The sequence below is a fragment of the Protomyctophum parallelum genome (assembly GCF_964188405.1).
Source record: "Protomyctophum parallelum genome assembly, chromosome: 16".
Classification (NCBI taxonomy): Eukaryota; Metazoa; Chordata; class Actinopteri; order Myctophiformes; family Myctophidae; genus Protomyctophum; species Protomyctophum parallelum.
This window is the reverse complement of record NC_139711.1, coordinates 45,804,940-45,812,708: the sequence shown is the minus strand read 5'-3', so window position 1 is coordinate 45,812,708 and position 7,769 is coordinate 45,804,940.

The following is a 7,769-nucleotide window of genomic DNA, read 5'->3' as shown; positions in this document are numbered from 1 at the left end:
GCTATATTGAAATGGGTACTTTATTCCTTTCATTGATTTTTCTTCTCCTTTTGGTGACTGTTCCCCGGCGCCCCGCCCCCAACCAAATCGGAAAAGAGTCTTTGAGAGAATAACGCCTCGACCGTCACCAACTCTTGGATTCATTCCCTTTTGTACGCACGCACACACACGCACACATGCACGCGCACATGCACGCACACGCACGCACGCACGCACTCAAACAAACAAACAAACACAAATTTTAGTTTAGTAAAGGTACAAAAGTATTGGCATCAAAATATACTTAAAGTAACAAAATTGCCCCATTATGCAGAAATCCACCTTTTTCACAGGTGTATAACAAACTTTCTGAAATAGCAGATCTACAAGCTCACAGCTTGTGGGTCAGCTGTGCTCAAATAGCCAACGTTTACATATGGGGCTGCAGTCAGTGGTTATAACGTATGTTTTGTAGTAATAATATCAATACAAATATACACAGGTCATTTTTAACTAAAGTTTTCTAAATATTTGTAGTGGAGTAAAAAGTACAATATTTGACTCTGACATACAGTGGAGTAAAAAGTATTCAAAATTGTGCTTAAATAAAGTACCTGAGTAAAATGTGTAAGTAACTATAGTTTCCACCACTGCGTGCGTGCGTGCGCGGTGTGCACACGCACGCACACACAGTCACACACACACACACACACACACAGCGGTATACATCTAAGCTATAGCGCTAACGTTCCGGGACAAAGTGCTGACTCGGTGGATCGTATACTCTGAGGATGTATTCACTCCGTTTTTGGTGGCCGAAGGGGAATCTCTCTCTCTCTCTCTCTCTCTCTCTCTCTCTATCTCTCTCTCTCTCTCTCTCTCTCTCTCTCTCTCTCTCTCTCTCTCTCTCTCTCTCCTCCCTCCCCGTCTCACCGAGGCGTTGGGTGTTCCATCTCTCTCTCTCTCTCTCTCTCTCTCTCTCTATCTCTCTCTCTCTCTCTCTCTCTCTCTCTCTCTCTCTTTTTTTTCTCGACTGGCAAACGGCCTCTCTATGCGTCATCGTGGTTCGAGACGCCCGCTGTCTCGTGGCTGGAGTTTTGAAGAGAGTGCTTTAAAAAACACAAACTTATAATGGAACCAGACAGTGTCTCTGGGGGGGGGGGGGGGGGGGGGGGGGGGGGCTACAAGCTCACGCACGCCCCCCTTTGCGGGGGCGAAGCACGTAGGCTACGGTCGCGCCGTGAGCTTCGTTATAAGAGGTGCCGTTTTCACACGATGACATTTTGGTGTTGACGACGGGGCGGGAAAGACCCCTAGCTGCGTCAAGCCCCCCACCCCCCCCCCCCCCCCTGGGGAGACCCAACTGAAGTATTCAGGTTTGATTGGTTTCCCCCCCCCCCACACACACACACGTGAGAGGATAAGGCACTCAGAAACTCTTTGGAAACGTTTGTGTAAAGAGCCATGTTCAATATTAGCCTGGTTAATAAACCAGACCGAATCAGCCGTTGGCAAGAAAAAATTATTGCCTGCCGGCGGATTACGGTCTGGAGAGGCTCAATTGTATACGCCCATTTCCTACACCAGAGAAATGGGGCGGCCAATCGGGACACGGTATGCAATATGGGCGGGCTTTGGTATACAGTGACTTTCAATGCTTGAGACCTTTGACTGACAGTAGCTCTGACCAATTGCGTCAAAGAGAAAATGTTTCAACCCCCCCCCCCCACCCCCCCGATATGATATTAGTCTGGTTTATTAACCAGACTAATATCCCGCGGTCCGTGCGATATTAGTCTGGTTTATTAACCAGACTAATATCCGCGGTCCGTGCGATATTAGTCTGGTTTATTAACCAGGCTAATATCCCGCGGTCCGTGCGATATTAGTCTGGTTTATTAACCAGACTAATATCCCGCGGTCCGTGCGATATTAGTCTGGTTTATTAACCAGACTAATATCCCGCGGTCCGTGCGATATTAGTCTGGTTTATTAACCAGGCTAGTTCAATATAGTGTCTTCTGAATGGAGTCGTGTCTCTCTTGAAAAATGCTACTTAAAAAAAACTGTATGTTTTTTTTGTTTTTTTTGGGTGAAAACTATTGCGGCATAATTATGCATTGTCTGAGGACTAGATTATTTTCTTTTTTTTTAAATGAAAATCCAAGAAAAAAAAACTATATATATATATATATATATATAATAATTAAATATATATATATTAAGAGCTGCTTGCCATGTAAGCGTATCCCGGAGATTATTTTGTAAGTCTTACTTTGTTTGTATCTGTGGGGCTGGTTTGTAAATTACAACAAAAGATAAACTCTCTCTCTCTCGCACACACACACACACACACATGCACACACACACACACACACACACACACACACACACACACATGCACACACACACACACACACACACACACATGCACACACACACACACACACACACACACACACACACATGCACACACACACACACACACACACACACACACACACACACACACACACACCAAGGGACTACTACTTGTCAATCAAACAAGCGCAAACATCATCCGATCTGCCCCCCCCCCCCTCCTCCCTCCCTCCCTCTCCCCCCCCCCCTTCTCTCTCGTCAGCTATCAATTCGTAGTAAAAAAAAAAAAAAAAAAAAAGATTTAATGACATAATTAATTTATTTTTCTATGCAGGATTATTTAAAGAGTTATTGGTACTATTTAAAAAATAAATACAAAATAAACAAAAAAAAATGTGATAATTATTTAAAAAACATGTTACAAAATGGACTAAAAATATAGAATGATTGCATCAAAACTTTGAAACATGTTGATGGCCCGCCCAGCTGTTACCACGGGGCCGCCAAAATAAGAGACTGTCAAAAATGTATCCATTTGTGTGTTTTTATTTTTTATTTTTTATTATAATTATTATTCTTATTATTGTTTTTTTTTTTTTATACAGTTGATGAAAGAGCGTTTTGTCTCTCTGATGTCGTTACAAGCGGAGGGACGTTTGTTTCGCCGCATCGAGGGAGATATTGTGACCTTGACGCCGACATTTGTGTTTTTTGCACGACAAAGCCGAAAGGGCCTGTTTGTGACCCCAGTCTAAAATAATAAAGCTAGTGATTCTCAACCCGCGAGCGCATTGCACGCGCCTCCAGATAATTGGGCAAAAAAAACCCAAAAAACGATTGATTTATGATTGATATAAAAATGGATTTTTAACAAAATAATTAAATGTAATTTAAAACGATTGAAGAATCGCATCTGTGACACCGATCAAATAGGAGGTTATAGAGTGTATACTTTGTTTAGTTACGTTGAACCGAATCGGAAAAACAACAATCGATTGTTTTGATCGATAAATTAAAACGCGTTTTTCCCGGCTTGCCGCGTTAAAGTGTGCTCCGATGCCGACGCCAGCACGCACTTCCGAGATTCTATAATTTTGGGGGCTCGTCCGAGACTGGTTGAGTATCATTGGTCTGAATAGCAGTTCCCTGATTACTTCTGTCAGTTATCCTTTTTTTATTATTATCATTAACATTATGCAACCAAAATAAATGTGCATTAAACTTTGATATGGTTACGGAATGGTTGATGTGGAGGATGATGTGTATGTTATAAAGAGCCTTTTCTTTGTTTGTGAGATGCCAATTTGGAACAGGATCGTATCAATAAACACATTGTGCAATATTAGTAAAATAATCTGCTCGGTCATAATGGCTTAAAAACATTTTTTTTTCTTTTGTTTTGTTTAATTTTTTGACGTTATATTGTCGGGAATTTTCTATTTGGATTTGTTTTTCTTAATAATATCTTTTTTTTTCCTTTTTTTTTGTCAACTTAATTATATTCCCGGTCCTTTTATTAAAAAAAAAAAAGAGTATTAAGTTAAAAATGATGAGTGTTTTATTGAGCATTACAAATGAATAGAATGTATCTTGGGGAAAAAGTATAACAATAAAAACTACAATTTTCTAAGGGTCATGAAACTGACTATATATTGGTTAGTTTTTCTCTTGTATAACCCTGTTGATAATCAAGGTATTAAATTCAGCACCTATTTTCGCTCTGTGTTCACCGTAATTTCCTCTGGTCAGTTGTAGAGGGTATATGGCAGTGGCGGCCATTTTGTAGTTCCACAGATCAATATTAGATTTTTTTTTCCTCCATAGAGATTTCCGAAAATATGTATAGCCTATACATCATTGCAAGCATGGAATCAAGCCACCCGCAGGCTCCTGGCAAATCATGATGACCATGCATGAAATATTTGATTGTGTCAAAAAGATATTTGAATATTTCATTTTAGGGATGTCCCGATTCCGATCCGATCCCGATACCTCAATTTATCTGTTAGCCGATACCGAATACCAATACCAGTGTGGGCTCACGTTGTGTTTATAGCTATCTAGCTATATATCTTGCGTTGTGTTTATAGCAGATCCTCACTCAAATGTGCACTTGCAGTTTGGGCAACTCCAAAGCAAACTCCACATGTCTCAACATTTTATTTACCTGCCATAGTGTCAACCCCTTATTACCCCTGTGTGGGATCGGTGGTTAGACTGCCATAGTGTCAACCCCTTACCCCTGTGTTGGATCTGTGGTTAGACTGCCATAGTGTCAACCCCTTTACCCCTGTGTTGGATCGGTGGTTAGACTGCCATAGTGTCAACCCCTTACCCCTGTGTTGGATCGGTGGTTAGACTGCCATAGTGTCAACCCCTTTACCCCTGTGTTGGATCGGTGGTTAGACTGGCATAGTGTCAACCCCTTACCCCTGTGTTGGATCTGTGGTTAGACTGCCATAGTGTCAACCCCTTTACCCCTGTGTTGGATCGGTGGTTAGACTGCCATAGTGTCAACCCCTTACCCCTGTGTGGGATCGCTGGTTAGACTGGCATATGACAAATAAGGGCCGATCCGATACTTTTCCCGATACCGATACAGTATCGGGGCATCTATTTTATATACTATTATTTAAGTTGGTTGTAATGTGACACACGCTGGATTCACATCCTGTTTGTGCGGCCATCTTAGATGCTAAATAAATAGCGTCAATGCTAGCGAGCTAAAATGAAGCCATCCTTGCTCTAGGAAAGCACCAATGTTCCGATGCTCCGAACATCGCACGTTTTGTTCAAACCACTGAGAGCTCCGTAGATTTGGAGTTATTCAGCTTTTTGAGGTGAATGGCAGTCTAGGAGTACTAAAGGATGAAAGGCCAAGCCAAAAAATAAAATGAATAAACGGTTTGATATCAATAATAATGTTTATTTGGCATACCGTTCCGTCATAAGCAGTTGATAGTTGGATTCTAATTGGTGGAAATGTTCCGTCATGAACAGTTCATTTGTTAATACCTTCCCTTTTTGCCGTTTTTATTTTTAAATATCCTTTGATGGTCATGATTCACCATGCAGGAGTGTGGATGGCTTGTTTCCAGGCTTAACATATTTATTATAAATGTTTTCGGGGAAATAACTGTGGGAAAAATGGACGCCAATGCTATGCCTATTATGGTTCTTTCTTTCACTGTCTCACTGGTGCCGTGTCCACATGGAACAAAGTGTTAATTTTGACAGCTAATTTTGATGTAGTTTTAGTCATGGTCTTTTGAACGAAAATCCATTTAAGGTGGTTGCACACCGGCGCGTTTTTTTTGTGCGGAAAACCGATGGAGAAACGCAGCTTAAAAATCCAAATTCGCGCCCGGTATGTTTCTAGTCGTGTTTTAGTCATCGGAAATGTTTATTTTTCTTCGTAAAAACAGAGAGATGTGTTTGGGTGAGCGGTGAGTCTCTTACCACCGTGGCTCAGTGACAACATGTTGTAGTTTTAGTAAAAACAGAGAGATGTGTTTGGGTGAGCAGTGAGTCTCTTACCACCGCGGCTCAGTGACGTCATGTTGTAGTTTTAGTAAAAACAGAGATGTGTTTGGGTGAGCGGTGAGTCTCTTACCACCGCGGCTCAGTTACGTCATGTTGTAGTTTTAGTAAAAACAGAGATGTGTTTGGGTGAGCGGTGAGTCTCTTACCACCGCGGCTCAGTGACGTCATGTTGTAGTTTTAGTAAAAACAGAGAGATGTGTTTGGGTGAGCAGTGAGTCTCTTACCACCGCGGCTCAGTGACGTCATGTTGTAGTTTTAGTAAAAACAGAGAGATGTGTTTGGGTGAGCGATGAGTCTCTTACCACCGCGGCTCAGTGACGTCATGTTGTAGTTTTAGTAAAATCAGAGAGATGTGTTTGGGTGAGCGGTGAGTCTCTTACCACCGCGGCTCAGTGATGTCATGTTGTAGTTTTAGTAAAAACAGAGATGTGTTTGGGTGAGCGGTGAGTCTCTTACCACCGCGGCTCAGTGACGTCATGTTGTAGTTTTAGTAAAAACAGAGAGATGTGTTTGGGTGAGCAGTGAGTCTCTTACCACCGCGGCTCAGTGACGTCATGTTGTAGTTTTAGTAAAAACAGAGAGATGTGTTTGGATGCGTTTCTCCCATAGGATTTTATTTAAGTATTTATTCAACCCATTCTGACCTGAGATCAGATTCATAAGAGGTTTTCCACTGGACACACACTGGTCTGATTAACCCATTCTGACCTGAGATCAGATTCTAAAAAATGTCAGTCATTCTTCGATTTAAAAAAAATGGCAGACCTACAAGCTCGTATCGCGCCACTCGGTGGCGCGATATGAGCTTGTAGATCTGCTATTTTTCAATAGATAAAGCATAACATGATGCTAACACCAAAATGGGTGCCCGGTCAGAATGGGTTAAAGACGGTTACGCCGCGGACAAAGCCAACTCGGAAACTCGCAAACAGCGAAAATAGCCGTTCTGCATGAGGAATTGCAGTGCTCTCGTGTCGGGGGGGGGGGGGGGGGGGGGGGGGACCAAATAGTCCCTGTAAATTCAGGTCAGAAAGATGAAAAAAAAAAAAAAAAAACTCTGGCAAGGAAGGTTGTCCCACAGGAGCTGCCACAGTCTCGCACATCGTGTGTTGGGTTGAGCGCTCTTTGCACAACGGCCAATGGGAGTGACTTTAACTGAGCGCTCTTTGCACAACGGCCAATGGAAGTGACTGTAACTGAGCGCTCTTTGCACAGCGGCCAATGGGAGTGACTGTAACTGAGCGCTCTTTGCACAGCGGCCAATGGAAGTGACTGTAACTGAGCGCTCTTTGCACAGCGGCCAATGGGAGTGACTGTAACTGAGCGCTCTTTGCACAGCGGCCAATGGGAGTGACTGTAACTGAGCGCTCTTTGCACAACGGCCAATGGGAGTGACTGTAACTGACTACAGTCACAGCGCGACTTTTTCCCGGACTTGTCAAAACAACAACAGCATGACATCTGTTTAGCAGACTGTGGTGCGACTCATGTGGGGCAGCCAATTAAGGGGTGTGTGTGTGTGTGTGTGTGTGTGTGTGTGTGTGTGTGTGTGTGTGTGTGTGTGTGTGTGTGTGTGTGTGTGTGTGTGTGTGTGTGTGTGCGTGTGTGTGTGTGTGTGTGTGTGTGTGTGTGTGTGTGTCATGAGGACTGCTGCACGGGGCGAAACAAGACAACAGGGGCAATTAATTAGCCCTTCGTCAACAGTTTGACTCCATAAAACGCCTAACCTGCATTTTAATCAAATATTCTATACGCTGCCGAGATTGTTTTATTACCTTTAGAGCATAATTATGCTGAAGTATTTGGGCTTTTTTCTTTTTTTTTTAATCTTTTTTTGCGGCTTATGCCTTTTATTGTTTTTTTGAAGGGACAGACAGTAGGCTGAC